This window comes from Prionailurus bengalensis, chromosome B1 (assembly GCF_016509475.1).
Source record: "Prionailurus bengalensis isolate Pbe53 chromosome B1, Fcat_Pben_1.1_paternal_pri, whole genome shotgun sequence".
NCBI lineage: Eukaryota > Metazoa > Chordata > Mammalia > Carnivora > Felidae > Prionailurus > Prionailurus bengalensis.
The window spans coordinates 28,858,516-28,876,773 of NC_057344.1; the positions used below are offsets into that span (position 1 = coordinate 28,858,516).

The following is an 18,258-nucleotide window of genomic DNA, read 5'->3' on the forward strand; positions in this document are numbered from 1 at the left end:
AGTTTTGGGGGAGTAAAAAATTATGTGGATTTTTGACTGTGTGGTGGGTTGGTGCCCATAACCCTCATATTGTTCAAGGGTCAGCTGTACACACATTACAAAATGTTCACCAGAGCAAGTGTAGTTACCATCTGTCACCACACAAAGTCATTCTAATATTATTAACTATATTCCTTATGTTGTACTTTTCATGCTCGTGACTTATTTATTTTATAATTGGAAGTTTGTACCTCTTAATCCCCTTTATCCATTTTGTCTGTTCCTCAGCACCCCTCCCCTCTGGGAACCACCACTTTGCTTTTTGTATTTATGAGTCTTGTTTCTGGTGTTTTGGTATGGGATTTGTCTTTCTTTGAATTATTTCACTTAGCAAAATACCCTCCAGGGCCATCCATGGTGTCTCAAATGGCAAAATTTCATTCCTTTTTATGGCTGAGTAGTATTCCATTGCACACCTTTTTCATTCTTTTTTCATTCATCCTTAGATGGACACTTAGGTTTCTTCCCTATCTTGGATATTGTATATAATGCTGTGATAAAAATCGGGGTGTATCCTTTTGAATTAGTGTTTTTATTTTCTTTGGATAAATACCCAATCGTGATATTCCTGGATTGTAGGGTATTGCTATTTTTAATTTTTTGAGGTACCTCTATACTGTTTTCTATAGTGGCTAAATGTACAATTTACATTCCACCAACAGTGCACAAGGGTTCCCTTTTCTCCACATTCTTACCAACACTTGTTATTTCTTGTCTTTTTGATACTAGCCATTCTGACATATGTGAGGTGATATCTCATTGTGGTTTTGATTTGCATTTCCTTGATGATTAGCGATGTTGAGCATCTTTCTTGTGTCTGTTGGCCATCTGGATGTCTTCTTTGGAAAGATGTCTGTTTAGATCCTCTGCCCTTTTTTTTTTTTAATCACATTTTTTTTTTTTTTTTTTTTTTGGTGTTGAGTTGTATGATTTCTTTGTATATTTTGGATATAAACCTTTTATTGGATATATCATTTGCAAATATCTTGTTCTATTCAATAGATTGCTTTTTTGTTTTGTTGGTGGTTTCTTTTACTGTGCAAAAGCTTTTTAATTTGATGTAGTCCCAATTGTTTTTTGGTTTTGTTTTTTGCTTTTGTTGCCCTTGCTTGAGAAGTCAGATCCCCAAAATATTGCTAAGATTGATGTCCAAGAGTTAACCACCTGTTTTCTTTTAGGATTTTTATGCAAACCCAGAATGTTTAAAGTTCATTGCATTGTTGATTAAATTTGAAAGACATTTTGACTAGAAGCTGCCTCTCAGTAAAAAGAATATAACTGTATAGATGAAACCCAGAGAGTCTAACCAAAATTAAGGCATTGATAACCAAACTGAATTGCTGAAGCACTTAAGCTGCTTTGGTTTTATAAGCTCTCTGTGTTAAATTATTTTGTAAATACTTATTAGTCCCATTTTATAACTTATAAGTCATTGAGACTTTTTTAATTCATTCTTATTTTGTACATACACAAAAAGGTGAGTATGTGACTATTACTGATGTAATTTAGATTATATTTGGAAACCTCCCAAATATACTTTTACAGTATCAAAACTATACTTTGGGTCAGGTCTAATGGGTAAGAATGAAGTCTTTTTGGAAAATGAATCCATTTTCTCTCCTCTATTTGAATTTATCATTTAAAAGAACGTTCTGTTGATGAAGCACTTCTCTGCCTAATTAATTCTTAATAACTTTATATACCTTGTCTAGTTGGCATGGATTTGGTATCTTCACTTGATTCCTGTCAGTACACTGAAGGGAATGAGGTATAGTAACAGTAGAAGATCTATCACAATTTCTCTTGTAACTGAACTCAAGGGATTTGCCTCTTGGGGTGCATTAAATTGAACACAACCCAAGGAAGTGTTGAAGGCAAAGAACTTTTTATTACCTGTTATAAGTAAGGAGTCGGGGAGCTAGCTCTCAAAAGCACTGTCTCCCTGTGGGGTTGTACAGGAAGCTTTTATTCTGTGTATTTGGGGGTAGAGGCAGGGAGCTTCCATATACTTTAAGGAACTTACACATATTCTGTTACTTAGGCACTTTAGTTCAGTTGTGCATACCTAGCATGTCAATGTGCTAGTGCATACATACATCGTCTGTGCAAAAAATGGCAGAAAACCCCTCCCATAGGAGGAAATCTTTGTATTACAGTGAGCTAACCCAGGACAACCCGGGGCTTCAGGACAACCCGGGGCTTCTGTGTAGGTCCTCAACTCATCCACAAGGGCTCAAACTGGTTCACATAAGAGGCTATCAGATGAAACACCCCACAAGGGACCACCAGGTGAAACAACCTGGCTGGGTGTCTCCTTGGCCACACTGCTGGTTCTGTAAAGCTGAATACATTCCTTCCCTGCTTTTGTCCCTTCCCTTTCTCCCTTCTGCTTGATTACTATCAGAACTGTGATTTGAGTAACTTTCTGTTGCATCCTAGCTAACACTATCGATATACCAACTTATGTATAACTGTAGATTAAAAGACGTAATGTCCTGTTTATCACTGCTTATCTTTATATTGATGCCATGGTTGGTAAGGCAAGTAATATAATACATAATAATAATGTAATAAGGCAAGTAATATATTAGGAATTTAATCCCATGTTACAGATGAGGAAACGAAAACAGAAAGTAAAGTGACTTGTCCAAAGTCACATGGATACTAAGTGGCCAAGCGTCAAAGTGTAATTTTCCAAAATATTAAAGACCGATTCTCATACAAGTACAGAATCAACAGATGTCACATTCAGTTCACTAATGAGGGAACCAGCAGGAGATAAAATTTGTTCAAAGAGGAGCAGAGATTATATAGTATATTAGAGTTCTCTAGAAAAACAGAACCAGTAGGATATATATAGATATATAGAAAAAGATTTTTTTAAGTTTATTTATTTATTTTGAAAGAAAGAGAGGGAGTATGCGCAGGAGCATGAGTGATGGGGAAGGGGCAGAGAGAGAGGAAGAGAGAATCTGTCAGTGTGGAGCCCAACACAAGGCTGGAACTCACAAACTGTGAGATCATGATGTGAGCCAAAATCAAGACTCGGACGCTTAACCGACTGAGCCAGCCAGGCACCTCTAGGAAGAGATTTATTATGAAGGATTGGTTCATGCAATTATGGAGGCCTAGAAATCCTGCAGTTTGCTGTCAGCAAGCTGGAGGTCTAGGAAAACCAGTGGTGTAGTTCCAGTCTAAATCTGAAGGCCTAAGAACCAGAGGAGCCAGTGGTCTAAGTGCCCCTCCTAGGGGGGGTCTGAGAACTGAGGAGTGTGGTGTGGGAGGGCAAGAGAAGAAGGACGTCTCAGCTTAAGTGGAGAGCAGATCTGCCCTCTCTCTGCCTTTTTGTTTTATGGAGGTTCTCAATGGATCGAATTATACCTACTCTTGTTGGTGAGGGCAGTCTTTACAAAGTTCTATTCAAATGCTAGTTTCCTCTGGAAACACCCTCCCAGACACACCTAGAATTGATGTTCAGCCAGCTCTGGGCCAGGTAACCCCTTAGCCTAGTTAGGTTGACCTGTAAAATTGACCATTACATGTAGACATTGGAGAAATAACTTTGGAATAAGATTGCTGGGTCAACTACAAAGCTATCCCTACAGACATTTTCTTTTCTACATGACAGAATTCAATTGCTTCTTAACCAGACAAAAACTTACAAGTTAACAAGTAACTTCACAGAGTCTCAGTTTTTAATCAGTAGTAAATAGCAAGTTATATAAAGGTATATTCTCTAATGAAAGTTATCTTTGGACGAGATTGTGTTCCTATATGACATTGAAAGGATGTACTGCCTTCTCTTTTAACTTAACTTTTGGATAATTTAACTTTTGGATAATTTTTCTTGACACAAAGCAACATGGGAGCCTAGGTTTTCTGACTCCAAGCCCAGATTTCTTTCCATTCTAGTCTTCTGCCTCTTCATAATATAATTTTTTTTAAGTTTGTGTGTTTATTTCAAGAGAGAGAGCACACACAAACAGAGAAGGGCCAAGAGACAGAAGGAAAGAGAGAATCCCAGGCAGGCTCTGCGTTGATGCGGGGCTTGAACTCACAAACGAACCTTGAGATCATGATCTGAACTGGAAATCAAGAATCAGACGCTTAACTGACTGAGCCATCCAGGTGCCCCTTAGTAGTATAATGTTTAATATGAGAGTAGTCTGCTAACTTTTGCAAAATCAGTTAGTCTTTGTTATTAGTTTTCCTTTGTGATAGAAATTCCTTTGTTATATGGTGATGGTCATAGAGTTTTCTTCCTCAGAGAAATATTGTGAAACTTAATGGATATTTGTAAAATTTGCATAAATGCCCAAAGTGAAAAATTGAAATTACAGCTTATATACCATGGCTACTTAAAAAAAATTTTTTTTTTTTTTTTTTTTTTTTTTTAGTATTTATTTTTGAGAGAGAGAGACAGAGCACAAGCAGGGGAGGGACAGAGAGAGAGAGGCAGACACAGAATCTGATGCAGGCTCCAGGCTCTGAGCTGTCAGCACAGAGCCCGATACGGGGCTTGAACTCATGAACCATGAGATCATGACCTGAACTGAAGCTGGATGCTTCACCGACTGAACTACCCAGGCACCCCATACCATGACCACTCTTTTATGACATTTGGTTGGCAGATTTCAGAGTCATTGTAAACATTCTTGATTTTTGACTAAATCAGAATTTATAAAAACATTTTATCAGATTAGCCTTTACATATTTTGAACATATAGAAGTGAACTATTTTAGATAGGTAGAAATCTGTTCACGTTAAACAGTATAATTGCCTATCAAACACTGAACTACTTACTAAAAATTTTTTCCTGGACATGGTTATCTGTAGGTATCATGTAACTTAACAGTGTTTTGTTGTTGTTGTTGTTTTTTTTAAACACTTTTCAGAAAGGTTGGGATTCAGTTTAGCCCTCAAGCAGTTAGGCAAGTCAGTTACCATGGTAACAGGTATTAATTTCCTTAGCTTAGTTAAAGGTTTTAGGAACAAAGAGATCTCTGAGCTGCTCCACTGAAACGCAGCTTTCTAAGAAACAGGAGTTTGTCCATTTTCTAGAAGATGATAGCATTCTAAGTGGGAAAGTGTTGTCCTCTTTTTTTTAAAGTCTATTTATTTATTTTGAGAGCAGGAGGCAGAGAGAAGAGAGAGAATCCTGAGCAGGCTCTGCACCATCAACTCAGAGCCCCATGCGAGTCTCCAACTCACAAACTGTGAGATCATGACCTGAGCCAATGTCAAGAGTTGGACACTTAACCGACTGAGGCTGACCCAGGCACCCAAAATGTTGTACTCTTAAGACGAATTTCTACTCTGACAGAGTGAAGTAGAATGTGACTTAAAAGCTCTATAGGGGCGCCTGGGTGGCGCAGTCGGTTAAGCGTCCGACTTCAGCCAGGTCACGATCTCGCGGTCCGTGAGTTCGAGCCCCGCGTCAGGCTCTGGGCTGATGGCTCGGAGCCTGGAGCCTGTTTCCGATTCTGTGTCTCCCTCTCTCTCTGCCCCTCCCCCGTTCATGCTCTGTCTCTCGCTGTCCCAAAAATAAATAAACGTTGAAAAAAAAATTAAAAAAAAAAAAAAGCTCTATAGATGATTAAAAAGCTATCCCTTCTTAGTTAATATGATGCAGTTGGTCTTAATTTTCCTGTATTTGGTCTGATTTAAATCTTGAATCTTATAGGTGTATTTCTGTTGCTGTGAACTAAAAGGCACTTGAACCGCCCTCAGTAGACAGCTTGTCCTACTGTCTAATTGATGTCAAATAAAATCATTTAAGATGAATGTTTTCAAAACATCATTTATAATTTGGGGAGATAATCTCTTAACATTTAATTGGCTAATATTACTAACCCTCTATAGTAAACCCACTCATTCTGCTATCATTAATTTCATTTTGCAAGTGATATATCAAAAAGATTTTACTAAGAAGTTGTATTCTTATTAAGTATTTTATCAGTGTATTATGGTAATTAAAAAATAGCTGTAGTTGTTAATACCAGTAGCACTGGACATTTTCCAGTCATCCACCATTTTGTTTGTCTTCTGTCGTAGGAGTTGGCTAACTTGTGGAGCACATTTGATTTGCTGCTTGCTTTTGGTTTGAGCTAAATGGTTTTCACTGACTATGAGCTAAATGGTTTTCACATTTTTAAGTGACTGAACAAAAATCAAAAGAAGAATAACATTTTGGTAAATTTTATAAATCTAGATTTCATTGTCTTTAAAGTTTTATTAGGACATAGCTGTGTTTACTTAAGTATTACTTATGGCATTTGTGCCACAATGTCTGAATAGAATATTTACTATCTGACTCTGTAGAGAAAAAGTTGGCTCTTACTCTATAGTACAAAAAAATTTAAAAATTTAAAAATTTAAAAAAACAAAAACTTTTCCCTCTTTTATTGGTTTAGTTTTCCCTCCTGATTGCTGAAAGTAATACATGTTCTTATCAAAAATTTGGAACGTTTAGAAAAGTATAAAGAAGAAAATTGAAAACTATCTTCAGTGGTGGGATAACAACTAATATTTTGGTATACATTGCTCCAGACCTTTAAAAATTTATAATATGTAAATATATGTATATGTATGAATGGTTGTATATATGTATATGTACATGTCTGTATAGAATATGTATATATGCACATAGAAAAATACACATTTATTGTGTAAATTTAGAGTCTGACTTGCTTTTTCACTTGATAAATTATAAGAATATGTTTAAAAAACTTTTTTTATATTTATTTATTTTTGGGAGAGTGCAGGCAAGGGAGGGGCAGAGAGAAGGGGACAGAGGATCTGAAGTGGGCTCTGCACTGGCAGGCTGAAAGCAGTGAGCCCGATGTGGGGCTTGAACTCATGAGTTCGAGCTCATGACCTGAGCCAAAGTTGGACGCTCAACCAACTGAGCCACCCAAGTGCCCCAAGAATATGTTTTTAATGGCTGCATAGTGCTCTGTTTTATGGATGTACCATAATTCATTATTTAACTATTTTTACCGTTGTTGGACATGTCTATTTTCAACTCTTTATCATTATATATATTGTATATTACGTTATATAATATATACCTTAAATACTGTTGTATATAACAAGTATGACTATCCTTGTATATAAATCTTTCTGAGGAGTGCTGGTTTTTTTGGTAAGATTAATTCTTAAAAATGAAACTATGTGTAAAATGGTATGAGAACTAGACAGATATTTTAAGGGAAATGTTGGTAGTGTGGTAAAATACTTCCTTGGTCTGCCTTCATGAAGAAGATGGCTTATCTTCCATGTAGCTTCAGCTCTGGTTCAACATAGTAATTTTCACACCAGACCATCAAACCAGTCCTTTTAATAATTTGACTGATAAAACATATGGTTGATACTGATAGTAGGTGGATAGGAGGAACTGGGTCAGTGCCTCACTCTGGGCTCATAGTTTTTACTCACAGTTCTACAGCTTGGGAAAGTAAATTTCTTGTGAGCGTGCTGCTAGCATTATTATGGAAGCCATAGAGAAAAATGGAGTGATGCTCTAGGTTGGTGTGAGTTGACACAGTAGACTCAGAAATGGAGGTACAAAGGAGATGTGCACCATTCTTAGGATAATTCACTTGCTACTGCCCTGACGAAGTAGGTGGTCCAGCCAACCTCTCTGTGGTCTTTGCATCCTTCTTAAAGGAAACTCCAGGGGGGCCTGGGTGACTCCGTTAGGCGTTTAGGCGTCTGACTTCGACTTCAGCTCAGGTCATGATCTCACGGTTCGTGGGTTTGAGCCCCACATCGGGCTCTGTGCTGACAGCTCAGAGCCTAGAGACTGCCTTGGATTCTGTGTCTCCCTCTCTCTCTCTCTCTCTCTCTCTCTGTCTGCCCCTCCCCCGCTGACACTCTGTCTCTCTTTCTCAAAAATAAACATTAAAAAACAATTTATTAAGGAAACTCCATTTGTTAGCATATTCCTAGGTTTTGCTACCACTCTTTCTGTAGTGTACCTACAAAAATATACCCAAGTATTTCACTCAAATAATGATTTATAACTGGATATTGACTTAAAAAAATTTGTAGGGATACCCACACCAGCTGCTAATACTGATCTGTCTATAGCAGAGGTTGTAAATTGGGAGGTCTGCAGGCCAAAATTTGGCCTGTAGAGTAGTCTTGGGTATTGCTATCAAATGGAGGATTGCACAGGAACGTGCATTATTCATGTTCTTTGGAAAAATTGGAAGGCCTGGCAACACTGTGTCCATGTTGACTATTGGCAAGAGTTAGCTGGAGCAGTTAGTTGATTCTAATTTGTGCTGTAGCATAATGAATGGGCATGCAAGATTTTGATGGTTGCATACTTTTTATAGCGTTCAAACATATAAAAGCATTTTGTGAAACATTCAAAGATTCATAATAGGTGAAATTATATTTGAAGGTTATTCTAGATGGCAATCCTTTTGTAAACTACTTGAGTTAAGTAACATGCATGGCTATGCATAGTAAACATGGTCAGACAGAGTTGTGTGCTGTGGCTGTGTTGTGTAGTAACTTCCTCCTGACTTTTCCTTTTAAATAATTTCCATTCTAATTATTATTTTATTTTATTATTTATTTTTATTCCTTTTGGGAGAGAGTGCGAGCGGGATGGGCAGAGAGAGAGGGAGAGAGAAAATTTGACAGCACAGAGCCTGATGGGGGGCTTGACCTCATGAACCATGAGATCATGACCTGACCCAAACTCAGACACTTAACTGACTGAGTCACCCAGGTGCCCCTCTAGTTATTATTTTAATTGTATATGTGTATGTTATTTAATAATTGGGAAAGCTATATGTGTTTGTGTACATGAAATTCTTTCATTTTTGTCTCAATTTTCATAATTATCTTACTGCTAACAGAAAAGATCATGATTGTTAGCTAATTCTTATTGGATTATATTTAGTATTTTCTAACAGAAAACAATGAATTTTGTTAATTTTCTTGTTATTTAATTTTTATTTATTTATGATGAGCTTTTTGATGTGATAGTTTGTGAAACCCTGATTAGAATAGAGTTTCATAATATGTTTATTTAATTTAAACTATTGCTTATATCTAAAAATAATCAATAATTGAACATAATGCAATTCCATTGATTCAGTAAGGGAAAGATAGGCCTTTGAGAAACTCACTTAAAGTATCTTTTTAAAGTTTTTTTAATGTTTATTTATTAAAAAAATTTTTTTTAATGTTTATTTATTTTTGAGAGAGAGATAGAACATAAGCAGGTAGGGGCAGAGAGAGAAGGAGACAGACACAAGATCCGAAGCACGCTCCAGGCTCTGAGCTGTCAGCACAGAGCCCAACAGAGCTCAAACTCACAAACTGTGAGATCATGACCTGAGCCGAAGTTAGATGCTTAACCTACTGAGCCACCCAGGCGCCCCAGTATTTATCTTAGAGCAAGAGAGAGACAGAGCACAAGCAGGGTAGGGGCAGAGAGAGAGGGAGACACAGAATCTGAAGCAGCCTCCAGGCTCTGAGCTGTCAGCACAGAGCCCAATGTGGGGCTTGAACTCAGGAAGTGTGAGATAGTGACCTGAGTTGAAGTTGGATGCTTAACCGACTGGGCCACCCAGGTGCCCCTCACTTAAACGTATTTTTGATTACAGTGTATTTTACTTGTTTTAAAAATTGAAATTATTGGGCCACCTGGGTGGCTCAGTCAGTTGAACATCTGGCTCTTGATTTCAGCTCAGGTCATGATCCCAGGGTTGTGGGATTGAGCCCAGTGTTGGGCTCCCCACTGAGTGTGGAGCCTGCTTAAAATTCTCTGTCTCTCTTCTTCTGCCCCTTTCCCTGTTCACGTGCTCTGTCTCTAAAAAAAAATTACTAAACTAAATGAAAATAAATAATGCAGTATGTTGTTTTTGTTTACTCTTTTTAACTAAAGAAGTACCTTGGGATAAGATTTGTTTAAAAACTTGAGAATTCAGATAAACTCAATAATTGACAAAAAACTTTTCCTAAGGAATTAAAGACAGTATTTTAAGTACTTTATTTTTGAGTGCTTTATATTGAAATAAATTTTATTTCTGCAGATATTTACTTTCCTACTGTAATGTCTAATTGATTAAAGCTGGAAAGTTACCTGATTCGTGAGTTAAATGTAATAGTAAATATTTCTTCAATAATTAGGCTATAAAGTAAAGAAATATCTCAGAATTATATGGTGTTTCCCCAATTCTTTACTTTTCAGACTAAATCAAAACAAATAGGGGTGTCAAACAAAATACTGTGGTATCTTTTCATAAATCTAAAAATAGCTTGAACCTTTGAAATCATCTTTGAGCACAAAATAAAAACAAAATACTTTTTAGGTTGTGATAATCAGATTGAGCTCAAGAGGCTGGTAAAGCCCAGCCAAATTTGTTCTTATTTCCTGCCTGTGTAGAACACTGTGTTTGGGATCAATAAGGCAAAGGAAATGTAAAAGTTGCCATTTTAAATTATTCTATTATAAGATATGTTTAAGGGACGCCTGGATGGCTCAGTCGCTAAAGCATTCAACTTCGGCTCAGGTCATAATCTCTCACAGTTCATGAGTTTGAGCCCCACATCAGGCTCTCTGCTGTCAGCACAGAGCCTACTTTGGATCCTCTTTTGCTCCCCTGTGTGCACATTCTCTGAAAAGTAAAATAAACATTTACCAAAAAAAAGGAAGATATGTTTAAGATTTGTCAAAGACATAGAAGACAGTACTCATTCAAAAGATTATTTAATGAAAAACTTGTTAATTGCAGATGTGAATCCATAAATGTTGGTAATGGGCCTTGCTTAGAAAGCTGTATAGAATCCTTGAAGAAAAATGCCTGAAAGGACATTATTTGCTGGGCAAAGAAGTTTCAAAACTAAAATATTCAAGGGAATATTTGGAAACATACAAGATATTATGGAAACAGTGGCAGTTTGGGACTGGTAATAACAGTAAGGTTTAGGCTTTACCTTAAGTTCAATACTCTTCTAAGTATTAAGTAGTCTTATTCACAGAGAAGCTCCTGTATATTAAAATTGGCCTGTAGTTCTGAGTTCCACATTGAATGAAGTCATAAAAATGATGAACCTAATGAAATCTAAGCTGCTATAGTACCTTCTCTTCAGCCTTAGGTGAAGAAATGTTAGCTATTTCAGTTATGAAGTATCTGTCCAAAGGAAGATTTATAAGCTCAAAGAAAATTGCAGATTATGAAATGGTGAATGGTTCTTACTTTGCAGATTTGTGAAAGTATAGTTATGTCTTCAATGAATGGTGTCCTTAACGGACCAAATTTTGAGCACCTGAATTAACTTAAAAGTACAACGATCGCGTGGAAAATATATTAACATGTACTGACAAAGTTTATGGCTTCAGAGTAAAAAATCAGCTGTGAGAGAGTGAAGTTAAAATAGTTTTAGAAGTGACATTTAATTGGTATCATCTGAATCCTAAAGATGAATTAATAATACGTATAGAGCAAACTCTGTGTATACCTGTGACAGAGCTTTAACACAAGTCTATTGAAATACTTGATATAAAAAGATCATTTGTATTCCAGACTTATTTATATTATCAGAAGGAGTTAACATATTTCTCAGTAGAAGAAAAGGAGAAGCTGTTAGATTTAAAGAATTTTAGCATTCTTGAAGTACAATTTAAAGAGGTTGGATTGTTGGAATGCTGGTTAATAGTGAAAAAGAAGTTTTCAGCCTTTTGGAACAAAGCATCCTCTTTTGCCATTTGCTACTACTTACGTTAATAAAGCTCCGTGATGGTTGCTATATAGGATATTAAGAAAATGTTGTTAAAAGGTTTTAATCAGGAGTTGTATATAGTCATTTTAAGCAGAAAACCTGATATACAAAAGGTGTGTTCATCTAAACAATTTAGTTTCTTGTTTAAGAAGTTTAATTTTACAATGAAGATATAATGAAGATATAAAATTTTTACAAAATTTCACAGGTACACTCTCAGATCCCCTTCCCAGTATGCTATAAAAATATTTTCATTTTCTGAATGTGCTGTGAAGTTGAAAATGTTGTGGACTCCTGGGGTAGACCTACATTTCTAAATGAAGTGAGCATCAAGAATCATCATGTATTTGAGCAGAGTTGACAGCCATCAAATCCCTTAGCTGAGTTTTAACCCTTGATAAAAAAATAATTTCTAAACAAATAAAAGAAAAGTGTTTATAAGTATTATTGCTAGATTTAACAGGAAGTTGCAGGGTGCCTGGGTGGCTCAGTCAGTTAAGCATCTGACTTTGGCTTAGGTCATGATCTTGCGGTTTGTGGGTACGAGCCCGGTGTTGGGCTCTATGCTGACAGTGCAGAGTCCGGAGCCTTCTCCCGATTCTGTGTTTCCCTCTCTCTGCCCCTCCCCTGCTCACACTCTGTCTGTGTCTCTCAAAAATGAATAAACATTAAAACAAAAACAAAAGACAGACTCAACAGGAAGTTACATTAATGAAGGAACCGAAGATGGTTGAAAAGGAAAGTTGCAGAGTCAGAAAGGAATTGAAACATAATTCCTTAAATAAAATACTCGGAATTACTGTGTAGAACAAACGTGGCTGAAAACAAAATAGTATTTGTTGAGTGATCTGAACAACTGGTTGGAGGATGCCTACTTGATTTTCCTGTCTTAGAGGCTTTCAGAGGAGTTGTAAGATCAGTGTGCTGGTGGGCTAGGTCTTGAGATTACAATTTGGGAGACCTGTGGATAGAGGAATTGCCTCTTAAGGCTTCAGTGGAAGACTTACAGTCTTTGTCCCATTCACAGCTTCCTGAGGGACCCTAAGAGCAGATGACTGCTGATGGTAAATAGAGTTTTACAAGCAAAGAAAAATAATAGTCCGACTAAGGAAGCCCCCATCAGTGGACAGAAGGCCAAAGAACACCAGAATGGGACATTCCTATTGGAACAGATATTTGAACTAAATTATAACTTTTACAAAAGAAAGAAATAATAAGCACATTTAGGGAGACTCAACTAGAGCACAAAGAAACTTTCTGAAACTAACGATCAAGTTCTTAACATTGTAAAAATCCAATAGACAAAGTGAAAGAGGACTATCACCATTGAGAGTGAAATTAGCATCTTGGAAGTCATGTGTAAGAAGTATCTTAAAATTAAAGAGTTGGTAGTCAGGAGGGAAAAAATAGAGTCTAGGAGATGAAATCCAGGTAAGAAATTCACCAGGATGTGAATAAATGCTGTAGCAGGAAAAAAAGGAATAGATAATGGCAATCAATAACTAGGAATAGGATTATATTGGTTTACTGAAGGTGCCATAGTTAAGTATTACAGACTATGATTTAATTTATAGTAAATTTATGTGATTTAGTTTATAATGAATAGAAAGAAATTTGTCCTCGTAGTTTTGGTGACTAGAGGTCTGAAATCAAGTTGTTGGCGGAGCTGTTTCCTTCTCAGGGCTGTGGAGGAAGGATCTGTTTCAGATCTGTTCATCACTAGATGATGTCTCTAGATGACTCTTTCTCCCTGTGTTTCTTCACATCATCTTCCCTCTATGCGTGCCTGTCTCTGTCCACATTTCCCCTTTTTGTAAGAACACCTCTTAGTTTGGATTATAGATCACTGTAATAACCTTGTTAAAATTTGATTTACTGATGTAAAGACTCTGTTTCCAAATAAAGAGCCACATGCTGAAGTACTTACTGGAAGTTAGGACTCCAACATATCTTTTTTGGGGGGAGGGATACAATTCAACTTACAATGAGGGGGAATTTTTCTGATTTGAAGAAAAAGATGTGAAAAGGAGTCCTGATCCCAGGGAGAATAAAGTTTACACTTGGGCCTCTTAAAATATAAACATACATGAAAGTCTTTCAAGCTCCCAGATGGGAAATAGAGATTACTTATAAGAGAAAAGCCATCATGGAACCACTGGATTTCTTATTTGCGCATCAAAAGGTAGAAGACAATAAGAGAATATTTATAGACTACTGACGGACGGTTGTACTCAGCCAACACATCATTCTCCTATCTGTTTGAAAAAATACATTTTCACATATGCAGGGGATCAGAGTTTATTACCTACATATTCTACCTGAAGAAAATAATTTGAAGAGTTCTCTGTATTATGTTGAATGAAATAAGTCAGAAAGATATCATGATTTCATTCATATGTGGAATTTAAGATAGAAAACAGATGAACATAGGAGAAAGGAAGGAAAAATAAGATACAAACAGGGAGACAAAAATGATAAGACTCTTAACTGAGAACAAACTGAGAGTTGATGGGGGTGGGAAGTTGAGGTGGGATGGGGAATATTAAAATGGTTGATAAAATTTGTAACACAAATGTTTAGAAAATAGTAAGGATTCTTGAAATAGAAGAGCAATACTAAGTAAACTAACAGGCTGTAACTAAAACCACATCATATCAAAAAACAGTATGTAGAAGGGTGGGGAAGTAAAAACACTCTGACTTTTGCCTTGCTAGGGAGAAGGACTGTGCAAATGTAGTGTCTTGGTGGGGAAGGGATATTGTCATGTTAATTTGCTGAGATAGTAGGATGGAAAAAAAAATGAAATTTTGTCATTGGTTATGGGAAAAAAGTATGAATGGTAATTTTGGCCAATTAGAAAAAAATGAAATAAGAGTAAAAAGAAACTGAGGAAAGTCCAAAGCAAACCAAATCAAAGTACATTACAGATCTTCCTTGAGTGAGGACTTCCCTGATAGACCAAAAGTCTGTCTTTCTCTTTCTTTTCTTTCTTTCTTTCTTTCTTTCTTTCTTTCTTTCTTTCTTTCTTTCTTTCTTTCTTTCTTTCTTTCTTTCTTAAGTTTTGAGAAAGAGATAGAGAGCAAGTGCAGAAGGGACGGAGGGAGAGGGAGACAGAATCCCAAGCAGGCTCTGTGCTTTTAGCACAGAGCCTAATGTGGGGCTCAAACTCATGAACTGTGAGATCGTGACCTGAGCAGAAACCAAGAGTCAGACACTTAATCAACTGAGCCACCCAGGTGCCCAGACCAAAGTGTTTTCTTATATCTAACCTCCTGAACATCATAGCTTAGCCTAGCTTAACATAAATGTGCTCAGAACACTTACATTAGCCTACAGTTGGGCAAAAATTATCTAAGAGAAAGGCTGTTTTATAATAAAGTGTTGAATATCTCATGTAATTTATTGAATGTTGTACTGAAAGTGAAAACCAGAATGGTTGCGTGGTTACAGAATGGTTGTCAGTGTGTTGGTTGTTTATCCTTGTGATGGTGTTGGCTAACCGGGAGCTGTGGCTCCCCGCTGCTGCCCAGCATCACCCCAAAGGATCATACCACATATCACTAGCATGAGAAAAGATCCAACTTCAAATCTGAAGTGTGGTTTCTATTGAATATGTATTGCTTTTGCACAGCTGTCAAGTTGAAAAATCCTAAGTCAACCCATTGTTCACCAGGGACCATCTGTATTTATTTCAAAGAGAAATTTAAAGTCCTTTAATGTTACAATATGAAGTGTTATGAAATGAGAAAAGACTTCATTTTAGAGAAAGACCGGTCAAAGTGGTTTGTACTCAACAACATAACATCTAAATATGTAAGTTAAAAATTCTATTAATCGATGACTTGGATCCCTCATGAGAATAGCCTTTATGTGATCAGCGATTAAAATTCTCATGTGTCTTGGGGCACCATGGTGGTTCAGTCAGTTAAGTGTCTGACTTTTTTTTTTTTTTTTTTAATGTTTATTCTTAGAGAGAGAGAGAGAGAGAGAGACAGAGTGTGAGCGAGGGAGGGGCAGAGAGAGAGGGAGACACAGAATCTGAAGCGGACTCCAGGCTCTGAGCTGTCAGCACAGAGCCCGATGCAGGGCTCAAACTTGTGAACTGTGAGATCATGTCCTGAGCCAAAGTCGGTTATTCAACCAACTGAGCCACTCAGGTGCCCCACGTATCTGACTCTTCATTTCAGCTCAGGTCATGATCTCACAGTTCCTAAGGTTGAGCCCTGTGTTGGACTCTGTGGTGACAGCATGGAGCCTGCTTGGGATTCTCTCTCTCCCACTCTCCCTCTGCCCCTCCCCTGCTCTCTCGCTCTCAAAATAAATCATTAAACTTAAAAAAAAAAATCCTTATGTATCTTGAAGAATTTCCCTGTTGCAAATTATTCTACAACCTTAATTTTCTGTATGCTTTTTATCTGCTGAGAGCTGAGTAAATTTGAGAAAGATACTAGGTTTGTAAACAAGTTTACTTTCAAATTCTTTGCCTGGAAGCATCTAGACAGAATTTAGTGTGCAAAAGAGAGTATTTTACATCTGAAAACTAAGCATTTCAAGTTAAAACAATTTTAGTGTTATAGGTGGCAGTAGGGAAGAGTTACTGGAGTTTTATTTCCATTTTGGTAGTATGAATGAATGGATTATAAAATTACAAGATTTTGTAGTTGGTTTTATAGAGTTGTGTATTATTTGTAGGAACCTCAATTTTCTGGCAGTTTTGCAAATTATCTGTGTATAGCAAAAACTTGTTTTTCAGCTTTATAAAAATAATATTTTAAGATTAAGAACAGACCATATATAAAAGTAGACTTTGGGACTAACTTTTAACTCTGTTGTTAAGAGTTTTGAGTTTGTGACACATATACACATATTAATAACTACTAATGTTTGTAAAATGTTTTATAGTGACTAATACATATATTTTATATGTTTTATCTTAGTGCATATAATACAAGTGGTAACACCCATACTTGAGTTGTCCATTCTGATCCAGTGATTCATAGATCTTACCCAATGTCAAAATTTTGCTAATGATTCAAAGAATACAGGCAAGCACGAAGTGCAGATGGCATATTCTTTTTTTGGAGGAGCCCGAGACTGTCAGACACAGATTCCAAAAATGTCCTTTTCTTTTGCAATAGGACATGTTATAGTTTTGGATTAACAGAACAGTTTTGAGCATTGTGTGCAAAAAAACCCCCCTTTTTTTTGCACAAAAGAAATTGTTTTGGTTTTGGAACTCCTCTGTTTTATATTCTCTTTATTACACAGCTTACTTGACTACTTCCCATTTTATAGCCATAAATTAATAAATCCATAATGTCAGGCGTATTTATGATAAACAGTCAAGATAGTTGAGCTATATCTTGTGAACAGCACTTTCTAGATAGGTATTCTTTGGTATTTTTCTGCTAGTAAATGCCATTGATAGGTTTATAGGGCTACCCTCTGGTTTTAAGTCATTAGTGTTTTATTTATTGGGATCCATTGTTGAGATGGATCATTTAGATCATTAGTGTTTTATTTATTGGGATCCATTGTCTTTCATTTACCCTTCCCCAGTTGGGAGAGTGTATTACTAGCTTCCTGTTAACCCTTTCCTTCCTAATGCATAAGAGTGGTGGAATTGGTTCTATATAGAAAATTTTGCTAGAGTAATCTCTAAACATTTTCCTTTATAAATTATCAATATTCTCAGTTTTGGGGGTTCATGCTTGAGAAAATGAGCAATTAAAATGGATACCTGCTAATACTGTTTAATTTCTTCAGGGTTTATATTGCTAAGTATTAAGAGGGATAACAGGCTGTCCCTAAATCATAAATAGTTGCTTTGATTATTTCATATTAACATCATGTTTCTTCATAAGAATCTTTAGGTATATATTCAAAACTACTGTCCCTTTACTGGAAATTTGAGTTAATAGAAACTAAGGTTGGAGTTGGAAAGATTTTATTAAGAACTTAAAGCTACTTCAGTTTAGTATGTTAAGTCACCTGAGGGTATGGATCCATTTGCCATCAACAAGAAGAGTATATCATGGTTCTATTCATTGTGTTTTCCGTAACTATTCTTGAAGTGTGGTTTACATTGGGAAGAGCCCTCAAAGCTAGTAATAGATTTTTAAAAATATCCCCTGTAAAACTCTTATTCTTAAGGAAATTTGTTCAGTTACTAGGCCAAGAGCTTAATTAAAAAACAACAACAACAACAACAACAAAACCCTTACTATCGAAAAGCTGTTCTCAGTCTAAAAATTCATTTTTCAAGTAGACTTGTGAAGAAGTCCAACATTTTGCTGAGTTTACTTAGATCTTAGGAGAGGTGATAAGAAAATTATACATGTCAAAAATTTGTAAGAATTTATACACCCAATGATTGTCTTTGGTAGTGAGATAAAGATTATCTTTGATCCTTTGAAAGGATCAAAGTCATAGAATAATAGGATTTTGAAATTGCTAGGACCTTCGAGCTCAAT

The 18,258-nt window shown here is 36.4% G+C and overlaps 1 protein-coding gene across 4 annotated transcripts in view; it reads left to right on the forward strand.

Moving 5' to 3' along the window:
* Positions 1 to 18,258, forward strand: part of WRN (WRN RecQ like helicase) — a 152,532-nt gene that overhangs the window by 19,286 nt on the left and 114,988 nt on the right. The gene's annotated exons all lie outside the window — the stretch shown is intronic.